This window comes from Octopus sinensis, linkage group LG11 (genome assembly GCF_006345805.1).
Source record: "Octopus sinensis linkage group LG11, ASM634580v1, whole genome shotgun sequence".
NCBI classification, from domain to species: Eukaryota; Metazoa; Mollusca; class Cephalopoda; order Octopoda; family Octopodidae; genus Octopus; species Octopus sinensis.
This window is the reverse complement of record NC_043007.1, coordinates 53,701,114-53,717,953: the sequence shown is the minus strand read 5'-3', so window position 1 is coordinate 53,717,953 and position 16,840 is coordinate 53,701,114. Positions and strand designations below refer to the sequence as shown.

The 16,840-nt window shown below is 33.4% G+C and overlaps 1 long non-coding RNA gene across 2 annotated transcripts; it reads right to left on the bottom strand.

Moving 5' to 3' along the window:
- Positions 1-9,359: 9,359 nt before the first annotated feature.
- Positions 9,360-16,272, bottom strand: LOC118765428. Of its 2 annotated transcripts, none has more exons than XR_005001293.1 (2): positions 16,235-16,272; positions 9,360-9,652 (listed from the first exon to the last, which is right to left on the bottom strand). It is a non-coding gene; the product is annotated as an uncharacterized LOC118765428 (long non-coding RNA). The 2 variants fall into 2 exon arrangements; XR_005001292.1 differs by lacking the exon at positions 16,235-16,272 and adding an exon at positions 13,527-13,546.
- Between the last annotated feature and the right edge of the window lie 568 nt (positions 16,273-16,840).

Sequence of the window (16,840 nt, the reverse complement as noted above, 5' to 3'; positions counted from 1 at the left end):
CCAGGATTTACTCCTGTACAGCAGGAAGAGCCCCTTAGAATCACTCCTTATGATGGCTTTGTACTTAGTCCTGGCTCCTTTGTATACTCTAATCCTGTACTTTTTGTTGTAGCCAGAGAACTACATGTGGTGGATGAAGTGTTGTATGTGTCTTTCCGATTCCATAGGGTTGCACATGCAAGACACATTCCTCATCACTCTCACCAAGTCAGCTATAAGAATGTTGAACTTGGTGCAGTCTGCAATTGCTGCATTCTTGTAAACAAGGTACTTAGAGGCCATGGGTTTGGCATAATGAGAATGAAGGATCTGGACCTTACCGTTCTTCATTTCTAGCCAGAGTTCAATGTCTAAAACGGGTAATCTATCAACAGAGTAATCATACAATATATGAAGCGAACCCATACACACGCACAAATTCCATGGATGGCCACAACGATGTCGAAAACATGATTAACAATGACAGCAGCAGCAGTGGTAACAACAATGGCAATAGCAACAACAACTACTACGATGATAAACACCGTTGGCAAACACACATGCACAGAGGAATGCAGGAACTATATCATATTTTTGAGTCTTAGGTGAGAGGATGGGCCTGAGAGGAAGGCCACACTACTGCTAAAAACTGACATACACACAAGCATACACACATATGCACTCATACACACACACACACACACACACACACACACACACAAACAAGAACAATAATGCATGCACACATAAGGATACACATCTTAGAACAAGAGAATAGAGTAAGTGCAGCAAGAACACACACGAAAACGAAAAGTGTCACTGAAGAGGTCACCGAAGTGTGATGAAAGATTTCTGGACAATGGACATGAGTTACAATAATAAAATAAGAACAGTAATAAACAAGTGAAGAAAATCTATATATTGCATGTATTTATTTGGCAAATCTATCTATCTAGGTCATCCCTCAGGATGTCCCAAGACTGTTTCCACAGATTTTCCCCACTCATCTCGATCTTCTCTAATGGTCCTCAGCTCCTGTACCCCTTCCATACGAGTATCCTCCAGCAAGTTGTCGATATAGGCCGTCTTCCTCCTTCTTCTCCTGGTTCTTCCTTCCGTTGGTTGCCAGAGCACTAGTTTGTTAGCAATTTCATTGGTATATCTGATGCAGTGTCCAGCAAGCCTCATCCTTCTATGCTGTATCTTCAATGTTACTTTTGGTAGACCTTGGTATAAGTCAGCGTTTGTTGTATGACTCTTCCAGGAGACATTGAGTGCCATCTTCATACAACAACCATCCAACTGGCAAAATAAATGACCATCACAAAATACAATAATATATAAAATACCTCATCATCATATATGATATTCTTTTATTCTTTTATTTGTTTCAGTAATTTGACTGTGGTCATACTGGAGCACCGTCTTTAGTCACACAAATCGACCCCAGGACTTATTCTTTGTAAGCCTAGTACTTATTCTATTGGTCTCTTTTGCCGAACCACTAAGTTACGGAGACATAAACACACCAACATCGGTTGTCAAGCAATGATGGGGGAGGACAAACACAGACACAGACACACACACACACACACACACACACACACACACACACACACACACACACACACACACACATATATCCAGTACATATGTGGAAAATTGGTGTGTATTTGCTTCTGGCTTTGCTAACTCCTCCAACATTGTTTTATTGATTTTGGTGAAACTTGACACGTGAGTGGAACTCATGTCTGGAAACCTTGTGACATACTTAGATTGTTGAAAAAATGCATACATATAGTATATATATATATGTGATATATATATATATATAGAATATATAGACTATATATATATAGAATGCATAATTTAAATAATTTGGGAAAACAAATTTCCAAATCAATATCAATCAGGTACAACACTTCAGCCTTATATGCATATCGTGCCTTGGGCTCTTATTTATCATATATTTATATATTTATCTATACAAAGTATCTGATAAAAGTCAATATTAATTCAATTTTGGGGGATTAATCGATATGCGGGTATTCTATTGCAGATAATACAAAGAATAATCTAATGAGTATATCTGAAAGTAAACTCATGGTATGAGTTTGCACATCAATAATACTTAAAGGATATAACCAAAATTACCAGCTGGGTATATATTATACTTCATTAATTATCTCTTACTTTATTTAATACTGAAATTTATTAAATATGAAGGAACTACACGTGTTTGGAAGATTACTATATATATATATATATATATATATACACATATACACAACTCTTTTACTCTTTTACCTGTTTTAGTCATTTGACTGCAGCCATGCTGGAGCACTGCCTTTAGTCAAGCAAATCGACCCCATATTCTTTGTATGCCTAGTACTTATTCTAGCAGTCTCTTTTGCCAAACCGGTAAGTTACGGGGATGTAAACACACCTTCATCGGTTGTCAAGCGATGGTGGTGGTGGTGGGGGGGGGCAAACACAGACACACAAACATATACACACATATATATACGACGGGCTTCTTTCCGTGTACCAAATCCACTCACAAGGTGCCACGCAGTGGGACTGAACCCAGAACCATGTGGTTGGTAAGCAAGCTACTTACCACCCAGCCACTCAGATATATACATATATAAATACATATATGCAATTATTCCAACACATCTTCAGGTTCTTTTTCAAAATATTATATATCTAATTTTACATCCCTTTAAAAAATAAGCAATTAAAGCATTAAAGATTAAAAATTAAGAATAAAAAATTAAAAATTAAAATTATACTTTGTAATATTAAGAATTAAAATTTAGAAATTATACATTTTAAATATGAATTAGTGTATATATCAATCATGTAAAATCAAATATAGAATGTGAGATATAAAATTATACATCAGAATAAAAATATCTGTGTTTAAATGTGATATATAACAAGAAAAATTCAAATATATATCTTCCTTTTTTTGCTGGTACTAAAATGGTGCTTAGAGGAATAAGATAGTAGGGAACTATGGGTATTTATAGGTGATTAGTACCAAGGGGGTAATTACAATATACATAGTTTTAATTTTAAATTATCCTCTATTATTATTATTTTCAAATTTACCTATATTGGAAGATATGTATTTTAGTAATATTTAATTCATATATTTAATTAAATTATTGCATTATTTTTTTATTTATATAGTCTATTCCAGTGCTTTAGAAATAAAATTATGTGGTTATTTGATCCAGGGGTTGGGGCTTCAGTACTTCATTTTACTAAATGTAAAATTACTTCGGTGCCTACATTTAACTCCACGTTCATATGTGTTTAATAATTCATCTCTAGACTGTAGTAGTTTCATAAATTCTGTTATGCATTAATAAACACATTTTATTCCCAATATTAAAGGAGTGGGCTCTATCTATAATATTCCAATTAAGGGTGTACTCTCTTTTTCTAGATTTGAATTCCCATATATATTTACTTAAGCCTGTGGACTTACTTAAATTGGGATTTTTAAAGGTCTGGTAGTGTTGGGATATTCCTTTTTTAAATTTTATTAGCTGTTGGTCCAATATAAACCTTATTTATAATTTTATTATTATTGTTCTTAGAGCTAACTATACATTTATAAATTGCATTATCGATATTACAATTATTAGAGAGCTTACATTTAGTCTTATCATGACATGAACATTTTTCTATATGTTGATTAAGACTTCTATCACTATTGATTATATTATGCCTAGAGCTATTATAATAATTATTTGATTTCTTATTATTTATAGAGGAAACGATATTGCCTACATTTATCAATGTTAAGTATCCCACTCTTGTGGTTTTATTGGAAAATATATTTGAATAACTATTGTCCTTTTTAGAAACCATTTTTACTATTTTAAGTGTCTCCTTAATAAAATTAGTTATCACTTGAGTCCCATACGGAATAATTAACCACATAATATCCTTTTTTATTTTTTATATTTTTATATTATCATTATTAGTAGACATCATCGGTATTAAATTGTTATTCTTGGGTATATTATATCTCTTCTTGTATACTTTACTATGTTCTTACTATTGCTCATACTCTCATTTTCAATATTACTATTATTATTGTAATCATTAATGACAGCTATATTGTTTTTATCTTTATTTAGTTTGTTATATTGTCTTTTATTATTATTATTCATATTTTTACTGTTAGATTTATTATTAGTTTTATTAGGAATACTTGTTATATTATTATTAATATTATTATTAATATTAAAGAATTTCATATTAGAGTTATATCCTGCTTCTTTTAATGCTTTATCATAATATGGGGTATTTTTATTAAAAGTGTCATAATCTGAGGTTAGCATAGATATTCTTTTACCTATATTATTTATTAAAGCTTCTTTAACTGATCTAGGATGGTTACTTGAAGAACTAATATACTTTAGGTTTTCATTTAACTTATGGAATAGATGGATCTTATTAGTGACTAGATCAAGGTTGACGTCTAGATAATTTACTGCATAATGCTCATTCTCTATAGATATACTCCTAGGCCATTATTCTTAAAGAACTCATACATTTTCTCCTTAAGGCATTCTAATGACCTATTAGTACAATTCCTAGTTATAAGTAGTAGGTCGTCCCTATAAAGACCACCCTCTATATTCGTAAATTCTCTTTCTAGTTCAGATAAGAGATATAAGCCTACAAGATTGGTAACCTCAGCTGAATCTGGGGCACCCATGGGTATATCAAAACAATCTCTAGTGTCTTAAAGAGGAAGTCTATTATAAAATATAAAGATAAACTACGGGCAAGAAAAGACTTTCTTGCCCGTAGTTTATCTTTATATTTTATAATAGACTTCCTCACAGCCAACACCACTTTAACTTCTTCAAATGAAATATTTACCTTTCTCATGGCATATGGTAGGGCCTTATTTAAAACTACTTCATTTATAAATGAATAATAATTCTCTATATCAATTTGAAGGAATTTACATCTATTTTTAATAGATGTTATTAAACCCTTTTATAGTATCTCAGGTACAATTCCAGAGTTTAAGGTTACCTAACTTATTTAATTTCACTATATATTTATCTAATGTTAATTTTCTAAGTCTACCTATATCTGACTTGCTAGGTCATATTAATCTTACTTGGGGGTTTGAGTAAAATTTATCCTTATGGTCTTTAATCATTATTCATGGATGCATCAGGGCATATAGTTCAGTTCTATTTTCAATACCATATTTAACCATGATTTTTTTGGAAATTATGTTAATATTATCTAAATAATTTTTAATTATATTTTTCATTATTTCCTTTTCTAGTAGTTTATCATAAAGTAGTGTATCCAGTCTATATAAACTCTTGGTCTTATCAGATTGTACTATAACTCCATCCTGGTTCTTTAATATTTCTATTTTTCTAGCTAAGCTGCTGAGATGCTCGTTGTGTCTGTTGGGGTATTTTTTTAATTTGATATTTTTTACCATATTCCATATTTTCTCCTCAAAGACCTGTATAATTCTATTATGGTACACAGCAATTTTTGTTTGCCTTCTGATGTCATGCTGGGACAAGACACGAAACTGAAGAGATCAGAAGAGATCTGCAGCCTGCAAAAAAAAATTCATCATCCAGGGAGCAAGAACGGCTGAGTGTGCTGCCCATGTAGACAAACTTGTCTACCACTTTCAGTATTGTTCCTTCAACCAAGATAGCTGGTTCCACATATAGATTTCCTGGTGCAGGCTGGAACATTACAAGAGTCTTGTCTAGGCTAATTCTGAGTCCAAATGCTTTGCAAGAAGCAGATATATGATTCATAAGTACTTGCATGTCATCCACTGTATGAGTGACTAAATCACAGTCATCTGCATAAAGGGGGTTCTGAATAAGAGACTGGGAAACTTTTGAATTGGCAGCAAATCGATACAAATTAAAGAGGTGTGCAGAAGCTCAATAACTGACATATATTCCCAGAGAACTAACCTTAGCAGAAGCATGAGTAAAAAACAGCAGCAAAGTACAAAGAAAAGAGAGTTGGGGCAAGGATACCATTCGCTACAGGAATGGGTCCCTCTATGCCACAACCAACACTCACATTGATCCAAGCCTCCATCCCATCATGAAATGATTTAATTATAGATACAAAATGATCTGGACATCCAAGTTTGCCAAGTATTTTCCATAGCAAGGCCCTATTCACAGTATCAAAGGCCTTGGTAAATCAATGAATACCTGAACAAGATCCATATTCTGCTCATAGTACTTCTCTTGCATCTGTCTTGCTGTGAAAATCATATCTATTGTCCCTCGGAAGTCACATTAAGATTCAGATAGGACATCATTTATGAGACACCCATTCAGGTGGGTAAGAAGAATATTTGCCAGAACCCTGCCGGTAGTTGATAGCAGAGCAATACCTCTGCAGTTACCACATGTTATTCTGGCTCCTTTTCCTTTATAGAGAGGAAGAATAATTGCATCCTTCAAGTCTTTAGGCATTGCACAATCCCTCCAAACTACGCTAATAAGTTTATGAATAATAATAAATTCTAATAAGTTCTAGGACGTTTTGGTGTAGGAAAAATGAATAGCAATGGTCTCATGCTGCTGGAGCTTTGCAATGAACATGGACTTTACATCGCAAGCACCCATTTTATGCACAAAGGTGATCACACAACAACATGGATGCATCCAAGATCTAAAGTTTGGCATTTGCTAGATTATATAATCATCTGTAAGTGTGACATCTATGACATTTGTAATGCCAAGTCCTTTCATGGATTGGAATGCTGGACAGACCACAGTCTGGTGTGAGTAAAGTTCCGGGATCTGAATGTCCACAAGGTATATGATGCTGTGTTGAGGAAAAAGCAATGAAAATACTACAGTATGCGAAGATTTTCAAGACCAGGTTCTTCAATGTGCTGCTGAAACACTGGGATAAGTGAAGTGAGAGTGTTGTTGTGGTTGATGCCTGTGTTTCATAACTGGCATCAGTGCCAGTGGCATGTAAAATGCACCTACTACACTCTTGGAGTGGTTGGCATTAAGAAGAGCATCAGCTGTAGAAACCATGCCGAATCAAACTGGTGCAGCTCCCCAACTTACCAGCTTTCAGTCAACCCATCCAGCCCATGCCAGCATGGAAAATGGACATTAAATGATGATGAATATATATATATATATAAGTAAATAAATGGAGTTGAATGCAGATGCTATTCGAATTCTTTTACTTTCCACATATGTTTCGAAGACAACATTGGTTTTATTCCAAAGGAATAAACGGTGTAAAATGCAATCTTTTCATCAGGAAAGAAAGAGAACCTATCTCAACAACAAGACATTATAACAATTTTGATGACTGCATAAATGATAAACAGAATGCTATTAAGTATTATAATAATAATAATAATAATAATAATAATAATAGCAATAAAAACATGGTTTTGGTCTCTGAGGACAACCCCAACAGAATTAAATTTATGTCTAATAATTTTAAGATCAATAATTTTACCAATGTAAAATTTCTTGCGGTACCAATGTCTACTTCTACATTGGCGCATCCTCTTCCCTGTTTTCTAAGAGAATTTCCAATTATTTTTCTTCATTTAGGGATAGCAGTAAACGTCATAACACAGGGCTAAGTAAATTGGTTTGGTATCTTAAAGACAACAATAAGGATCTTAAGTTAGATTGGTTCATCCTGTCCATATCTTTCCCTTATGATAAGGGCAAAGGATTTTGTAACATTTGCAACTCTGAACTCTTCCATATTCTCTTCTCTAAGAATCACCTTGTTAACACACTTATAAGCACTGGTAGAAACATACCTTTAGCTCATATAAGTGATTTTACCAGTCTTTATAGTTTGAACATTTAGTTCAACTTGTACTTTACTTCAATAGAGAAATCTACTTCCAAGCCTTTGAAAATTTTTTCAACTAATATATCCCTCTTTATTTGTTTTCTACTTATTTCTTTACCTCTCCTCTTCCTAGTGTCTGCCTTTGACGTTGAATCTACTAACGTTTTTTTTAAATACTTAATAGTGTTCTGTTTATCATTTATGCAGTCATCAAAATTGTTATAATGTCTTGTTGTTGAGATAGGTTCTCTTTCTTTCCTGATGAGAAGATTGCATTTTACACCATTTATTCCTTTGGAATAAAACCAATGTTGTCTTCGAAACATATGTCGAAAGTAAAAGAATTTGAATAGCATCTGCATTCAACTCCATTTATTTACTTATACTACACAAATTACTGCACAGTAAGTTTCTACTTTTGAATTGGTCGCTACATCTGTGTTACTTGCGAGAATTTTGCTACCCTGGTAACTGTTTATTGAATTTTCCATGTTAACGATAATTCATTCATCCATTTATATATATACATATATATATATATATATATATATAAATAATATAGGACAATCAGTAAGTTGTCATAATAATACTCAGAGTTTCAAATATGACAACTTACTGATTCGCCTATATTATGTAAAAATATATATATAAATTCCTCTATTTACATAATATTGAGGTCTCATTCATTCTTTTGTTGTCATATTATTATTATTAATAATATAAGCAAATATATATATATATAATCTTCTATCTTTTATTTTTTACTTATTTCAGCCATTAGAGTGTTGCCATGCTGGGGTACTGATTTGAAGACTTTTTAGTTGAAGAATCAAACCCAGTATTTTTTAAAGCCTGGTACTTATTCTATTGGTCTCTGTTGATGACTCACTAAGCTATGGGAACACAAACACCCCAACACCAGTTTTCAAGTGGTGATGGGGGACAAACGCAGACACACACACATATATATATGAAAGGATTCTTTCATTTTCCATCTACCAAATCCACTCACAAGGCTTTTGTTGGCCTTAGGCTATAATAGAAGGCACCTGCCCTATGTGCCACACAGTGGGACTGAACCCCAAATCATGTGGTTGGGAAGCAAATTTCTTACAACACAGCTGTGCCTATTTATATATACCTATGTATATATACACACATATTTACTTGTGCAATGAAAAATTGATTTCCCTGAATTTCTTGGGGTTACTGCTGGAGCTTATCTTAAACTTTTCCCTGTCTATCATATACCCATACAATTGAAGATGCAGCCACATATTCCAGGTATTTATGATCAACTGATGTCATCCAGACACAGTATTTCTAAGACTACATTATTATTTGTGTTATTCCATTTTTATCCTTATAGTAGCCAAATCTTAAATAGCGTCAGATTTGGCTGCTATTTTTTGCATGTCAAATTTATTTCTGTCTTAAATATACCTATATGTTAGAGAGAAGTGGAAGAGAAAACATGTTCATATAAATGGAAAGTAACATTTTAATTCAGATAACAATGTACTTTTATTCACTGAAAATTGATCTGTCAATATTTATGCATAAAATAAGTAATAATTTAAATGCTATTTTCTCTGAAATAATTGAAGTTAATAATTTATATCTTTTTTCTTTTACCTTTTACCTGTTTCAGTCATTAGACTGAGGCCAATTTTAGTCGAATAAATCAACCCCAGAAGTAATTACAATTTCTCATTTAAATAAAAAAAAAATGAATGTTCATTTTATCAGGTAAAGCAAATAATCAGTTTTGTTTAAATGCATTTATATATATATATATCTTTGAAAAGTTATAAATTATCCACATAAAATATGGCTGACATAAATGAAGTTACTTTTTTTAAGATATATTAGGGTAAAAAATAGATGTGACTGTTCTGTATCCATAATTTCTTTTCATGAGAGGTAAACAAAAATGCATGAAATAACATGTAAAAAGCACATACAAATAGAACAAAGTGTTTCCACTCTATGGGTTCTGCAGGCAACATTTTTTCAAACATCATATTAATTTGTGCAACATTGAAAATAATCTAATGATGTCATTGTGAAATATATTTTAAGGCCACTGAAACAGGCTGCTGTAGCCTGCTTGTTGCCTTGATTTCATAGACTGGAAACTCTCACTTGTGTAGTCTTATTTCGACATAAGCTATTGAAATTCACTATGATATTACTACTATGTAGCTTAAAATAAAAAGGAGAAAAAAACCCCAAAAAAAACCAAAACACACTTTTGTAAAATAACTGTTTCCCTTTCTTCTTGTGATCAGAGCTTTTGAAAACAACACAAAGAAATATGATTTAAAAACATAAGAGAAAATACAAAAAAAAAAAAAGACCCAAGTACAAGCCAAGTTTTAGACTGATAAAATAAATAATATAATATAATTTTTATTTTATTACAAATGTAGATTCAGCAAAACAACAATTTTGAGAGTCAATAAAAAGTTTGGATAGTTTTATAATTATAAAAGCAGAACCTAACATTTTGGAACATTATGAACCATTTTTGTTATAATCTTAATAGAAAAAAATTCATTTCAGCGTTGTATGACTATTATTTAAGTATTGCGAAACTATATTGATGGTATAAAGTGAACTTTTTTAAAGACAGTTTGGATGTATGATTTGGAGTAAATTTTGCTGTTTATCCCTAGCATTTTACCAATCTTTGTGTACATCAGGAGCTACAAAGGCAATGTATCCTACCATTTTAGAAGGAGATAGGGTGTACATTATGTGAGTTTGAGCTGCTATTTCAGCAGGTCAATCAGTCACATAGAGGTATTTTTATTTCTTATACAAGGTTAACTTTGATTAATCAGACCTATGATAAAAGGCATTAAAACAATGAACATCCCGTCTTTCTATTTATCAGGAGCTATATTATCCAAAGCATACTTCTCTTTTTTAAGATTATAGGGCATAGCTGAGGGTAATTTGGCTGCTATTTCTAGCATTTCAAGTGACTGCAAAGGCTTTGTCTTTGGATTAGATCTGGTGGGGCAGACATATAACAAAAAGTATTCCAACCATGACTATCATATCTTTCTTATCTAACTAATGTGTCCTTTAATATTTGTAGAGTAAATTTATGTATATCAGGAAGTACATTATGCTGAGTGAAATGATGTTAGGATCTAATGAAGAACTCATTTAAGCAGTCACCTGAGGAAGTGCATTTTGCACCTTGGATGCATGATAATGATTACACAATATCTTACTATCGGTGTAAAAATGTTTTGAAACAATTGTAGTGATTTTAAATAAAGAATATTGTTCGTTCCATTTTCTATTGTTTGTCTATATTTATGTGTGTATGTGTGTGCCAGAAAAATCTCTCATATTTCACAGTTATTGGTGTGATGTAAGAGAAGTCAGGCAGGTGTTGATAGTGTCTTCATGTATCTAATGTTTTACTGTTTTTGCAGTTACCATAATAATTTGAACCAGCAGACACTGTATGGTTGCTGCTGAAATGATGATCATCGTGTGAAATAGAGTTTTTTGTGTGTGGATATGTGTGAGTGTGTATGCACGTATGCAATTGTGAGCCACATGTTTTTTTTTTTTACCTCAACAGGACTTGCTCTATTTAGCATCATTTGAAACAAATCATGGATGAAAAAGATCATACAACTTTCAAAGAATATCTGAACAAATTCCTCCCAAAAATGCAAGACAAATGACAAAGACTCAGTTATATTACAGCCAATAACTGCTTATTTCATTGATCTAAATTGTTCCAAAATAAAACATGTTGGTCTGCTTGCAGAAGAAATATCTAACATTTTATTGTACGATAAAGATTTTTTTCATTATTCACATTAGATGGATATTTGTTCACATCTTGTTTGTTGTTAACACGTTCATCAGCCTTCATCAGATGTTTTGGGGAAATTTTGAACCTGGGTTCTCATTCCTAAGGTATTTTTTGATTTTATTATTATTATTTTTATTATTATTATTATTGTTCAGGTCACTGCTTGGAATCAAACTCGGAATCTTGGGGTTAGTAGCCCACACTCTTAACTACTATGCCATATGTGTAGGGCTTATAAATTTAATATTTTTCTATCCTTCCTTAATACCGGTTCCCATATGTTGCTCATATCTGCACTCGGTCTGCTTAGGAGATTGTTGTGTCCTAGTATATGTGCTGCTTCTTTTAGCTTTTGTATTTTCTGGTGGTGTTCTCTGTCTATTATTTTAACTTCATCCCACAAGGGGAGGTGGTCTCCATTTTTCCATACATGATCAGCTATACTAGATTTATCAATATCTCCTTGTGTTACAGCTTTGCGATGTTCGTCTACCCTTATTTTGATGGGGCGGCATGTTTCACCTTTGTATAACCTAACACAGCTGCATGGGATGGAGTCAAAATAAGGGTAGATGAACAGCGCAAAGCTGTGACACAGGGAGATATTGATAAATCAGGTATAGCTGATCATGTGTATGGAAAAATGGAGACCACCTCCCGCTGTGGGATGAAGTTAAAATAATAGACAGAGAACACCACTGGAAAATACAAAAACTAAAAGAAGCAGCACATATGCAGACTGGGTGCAGATATGAGCAGCATATGGGAACCAGTATTAAGGAAGGATAGAAAAATATTAGATTTATAAGCTCTAAAATTCACTCCATAATTGCCCACGAGCATATGGGGGAGTGGTTAAGAGCACAGGTTACTAACCCCAAGATTCCAAGCAGTAACCTGAACAACAACAACAATAATAATAATATCGAAAAATACCTTAGGAATGAGAACCCAGGTTCAAAATTTCCCCAAGATAAAGCTGGAGGGTATATAAGCTGAAACTTTGTGTTAACAACAAACAAGGTTGGGACAAATATCCGTCTAATGTACATAATTCCTCATCTATTAAATATAGAACTGGAAAGATTTTTTTTGTTCTTTAGTCTACCGTTCCATGTTTTTTTGATACTCCCATTCACTAATATATGCTGCAATCTACATCAGAAATTGAATAATCAAAATATAGTTTGTAAACAATGTTTCCCTACACTAACTTGCTTTTATTTTATGGCCAAAAAATGCATGAAATCAGCCTTGTTCTCATGGGTTGTACGTGTTGGGCGCCCCAGATTGCTACGGCCACCTACATTGACTTTGACTTGTAGCAATGCAGGCCCAGGTGTTTGTCGCAGCCAAAGAATTCCTTCTTTTAATTCTTCCTCAGATATAACTGTTTTTGCCTAAATATTAAACAAAGGTTAAAAGAAAAAAAACAAGATTAAAATATTAAATAAAATGAAGGATTGGTGATTCATAAATAACTTAATAAGTAATGAAGGGACCTAGAAAATAATTGCTGTCATCACAATTAATAACAGCACCAAGAGTCCAGTAATAACAACACTAAAAAAGCAGCAATAATAACAGTCAAATCTTCAAATTTGGTCTTTCTTTCTTTCTTTCTTTTACTTGTTTCAGTCATTTGACTGTGGCCATGCTGGAGCACCGCCTTTAGTCAAGCAAATCGACCCTGGGACTTATTCTTTGTAAGCCCAGTACTTATTCTATTGGTCTCTTTTTGCCGAACCGCTAAGTGACGGGGACGTAAACACACCAGCATCGGTTGTCAAGCAATGCTAGGGGGACAAACACAGACACACAAACATACATATATATATATATATATGACAGGCTTCTTTCAGTTTCCGTCTACCAAATCCACTCACAAGGCATTGATCGGCCCGAGGCTATAGCAGAAGACACTTGCCCAAGGTGCCATGCAGTGGGACTGAACCCGGAACCATGTGATTGGTTAGCAAGCTACTTACCACACAGCCACTCCTGCACCTATCACAAAAATAGAGATGAAAGTACAGCAGAAATCAAGGACATAACCAATACCATCATCAAATAACAGTTTAAGAAAAGTTAAAAACCAGTGTCAGTTGAGTTAGTAGCTAAATAAGTGACATGATATCTGTTCCACAAATCAGTGGAACTTTTTGCTAGAATTCATCATTCCATGTGGCAACTTGTTTTGTCCTGACTATAATGAAAATAAAAAATGTATTATCATCAGTATTATTATTGCTACTACACAAAACAATTGCATATTTTGTTATGAATTGTATTCCAGGTAGCAGATGCTTTTATCATGTAATTATAAGTTAAACAAAAAAATTTAATATCATCAATTATGTGGGCAGTGGATTGGCTGAATCAGTAGAGTATGAAACAAAATGCTTTGCAGTATTTAGCCATGTCTCTTACGTTATGAGTTCAAGTCCTACAGAAGTCAAGTCAATATTATATTTCATACTTCAGGAGTTGATAAAATAAAGTACCAGTAAGAAAGCAGGGGTAATGCTAGTGTTAGATAAAATGCCTTGCAGTATTTTGTTCCAGTTCTATAAATTCTGATTTCAAGTCATTTATAAAAACACATTAAAATACAAAATTTTAATACTTGAGAAAATATTGTACACTTTAAATCATAAGCTTATGAAAAAAAAAAAATATATATATATATTAAATCAACTTTTTTTTATATAATCAGAAAGAAATTTGAAAATGCGTAACAAATGTATGTTAATAATTGTTCCTCCTATATTGTATGTATTTTTCTCAGCTAAAACTTTTTCTCTATCTTTTTTTCCCTGTGTCTCTCTCTACTCCAGAAAAATCTTATAAGCGATATATAATGAATTTCTTCTAAGAGTTAAGTGCATTATTTTAAATTTATGCCTAAAGATTTATGCATTAGAGATATTCTACATGTATGTATATATGTATTATGAATTTATTATATTTATATTATTATTAATATTCGCTTCAAATTTTGGCATAAGGCCAACAATTTGGGGTAGAGGGTCTAAGTTGATTACACTGACCCCACTGGTACTTATTTCAGCGACACCAAAAGAATAAAAAGCAAAGTGGATCCCAGTGGAATTTGAAGTCAGAATGTAAGGATGGACAAAATGGCACTAGTCATTTTGTCTGGTGTGCTAACAATTCTGCTAACTTGCTGCCTTTTATTATCATTAATATTAATATTTATTTTCATAAAATGTATTTCTCATGTTGTAATTAAAACGATATTAGATTTGTACCACACACACATGTGCGCATATGTGGGTTATCCTGAAATTGATGAAAAAGTGGGCATAAAATTTTAGCTGACTGACATGGGTCATTCAAATTGCACATGCTGGTAGAGTAACTCTTTCTCTATACAAAGGTACTACTCAACATAGTTTTCATTAAAAGCAATGCATTTATGCCATCAATGAACTAAACTCAAATCTTCTTTGAAAAAAATTCAGAGGTGCACTCTTGCATCCACTTCTTCACAGTCGCTTTCACCTTATCTGTGCCATCAAATTGTTGTTCCTGAAGACTGTCCTTGGATTAAAGAGGTGAAAGTTAGAGGGTGCTAGATCAAGGCTGTACATTGGAGGGGGCTGTAGCACTGACCAACCTAATTTTCCAGTTGTCTGATTTGTTGCCAAAAATGCATGTGGTCATGCATGATCATGGTGAATGTGGATCATTTTCAGATTCTTGTTCAATTTCTTCCTCTTAATAGTCTCTCTAAAACATTCAAGTGTCTCAGTGTACAGTCACATTCAAGAAAATCAAACAGAATGGTGCTCTTGGTATCCAAAAAAAAAAAAAACATCACTGGTTCTTGAACTTCTTAGGCCTTGAAGAATCTTCATTTTCACATCATAAAAGAAACAGCCACACTTCATTCTCTGTCACTCAATCAAGTAAAATTTTATTTCACTGGTTTCAAATACTTCCAGCAGATGTGAGCAAATTTTCAACCTTCTCCCTTTCAAATCAGCTGTCAACTGTGAAGATGAACAATTTCTGATATCCAAGGTCTTCCAGAATTTTCTGTAATTCATTTTGGCTACAGTCTAGTTTTGTAGCAAGTCCATGGATTATAACTTGTCTGTCTGTGCAAATCAAGTTGTCTACTCACTGGTGATTGATGCCAGTGGTCACAGTTGATGGCCTCCCACTGCATAGTTTGTCTTTGGTGCTGGATTCACCTTCTTTAAATGTCTTTACCCAGCTTTGTACATTACTCTTTTTAATGGTGCATCTCTGCAAATAACCTGCAGCATTATGTGGAGATTGAATAGCCTGCACCCTGCCCACATCATCAAGAACTCAATGATAGCACAATATTTTTGCTTGGAACCCATTATTTTCCTGTAATGAAGAAGAACAGGAAGAGGAGTTACCATAGAGAAAGAGTTTCTTTATCAACATTTACAATTTTAATGGACCTGTCAGCCAAAAAAAAAAATATTCATTCAACTAGAAATTATTCTGAAACAAGTAAAAAGCAAAGGATAAAGATACATATATATATATATATATATATATGTATATATATATATATATATATATATACAATATATCATCATCATCATCACCATCATCTGCAGCAGCAGCATCATCATTTTACATCTGTTGTCCATGTTGGCATGGGTTGAACAGTTTGACCAGGGCTGCTAAGCTGGGGGGTTGCACCAGACTCCAGTCTGATTTGACATGGTTTCTATGGCTGGATGCCCTTCCTAACATCAACAAGAGTGTAATGGGTGCTTTTACATGCCACCGGCACGGTGTGACACTAGTATCTGCCATGACTATAATTTCATTTGGCTTGATGGGTCTTCTTCTCAAGCATGCTATATTGCCAAAGGTCTTGGTCATTTGTCATTGCATCTGTGGGGCTCAAAGCTTGAAAGGTGCTTTTTATGTGCCACTGACATCAGTGTTAGCTACATGACACCAGCATCAGCCACATTGTCTCCTTGAAGTCCAGTGCTCGAAAGGTGCTTTTTACATGTCACCAGCACAGGTGTCAGTTATGTAACATGACTACGATTTCACTTGGCTTGACGGGTCTTTTGAAGCATGGTATATTGCTAAAGATCTCAGTCACTAGTCATTACCTTGTTA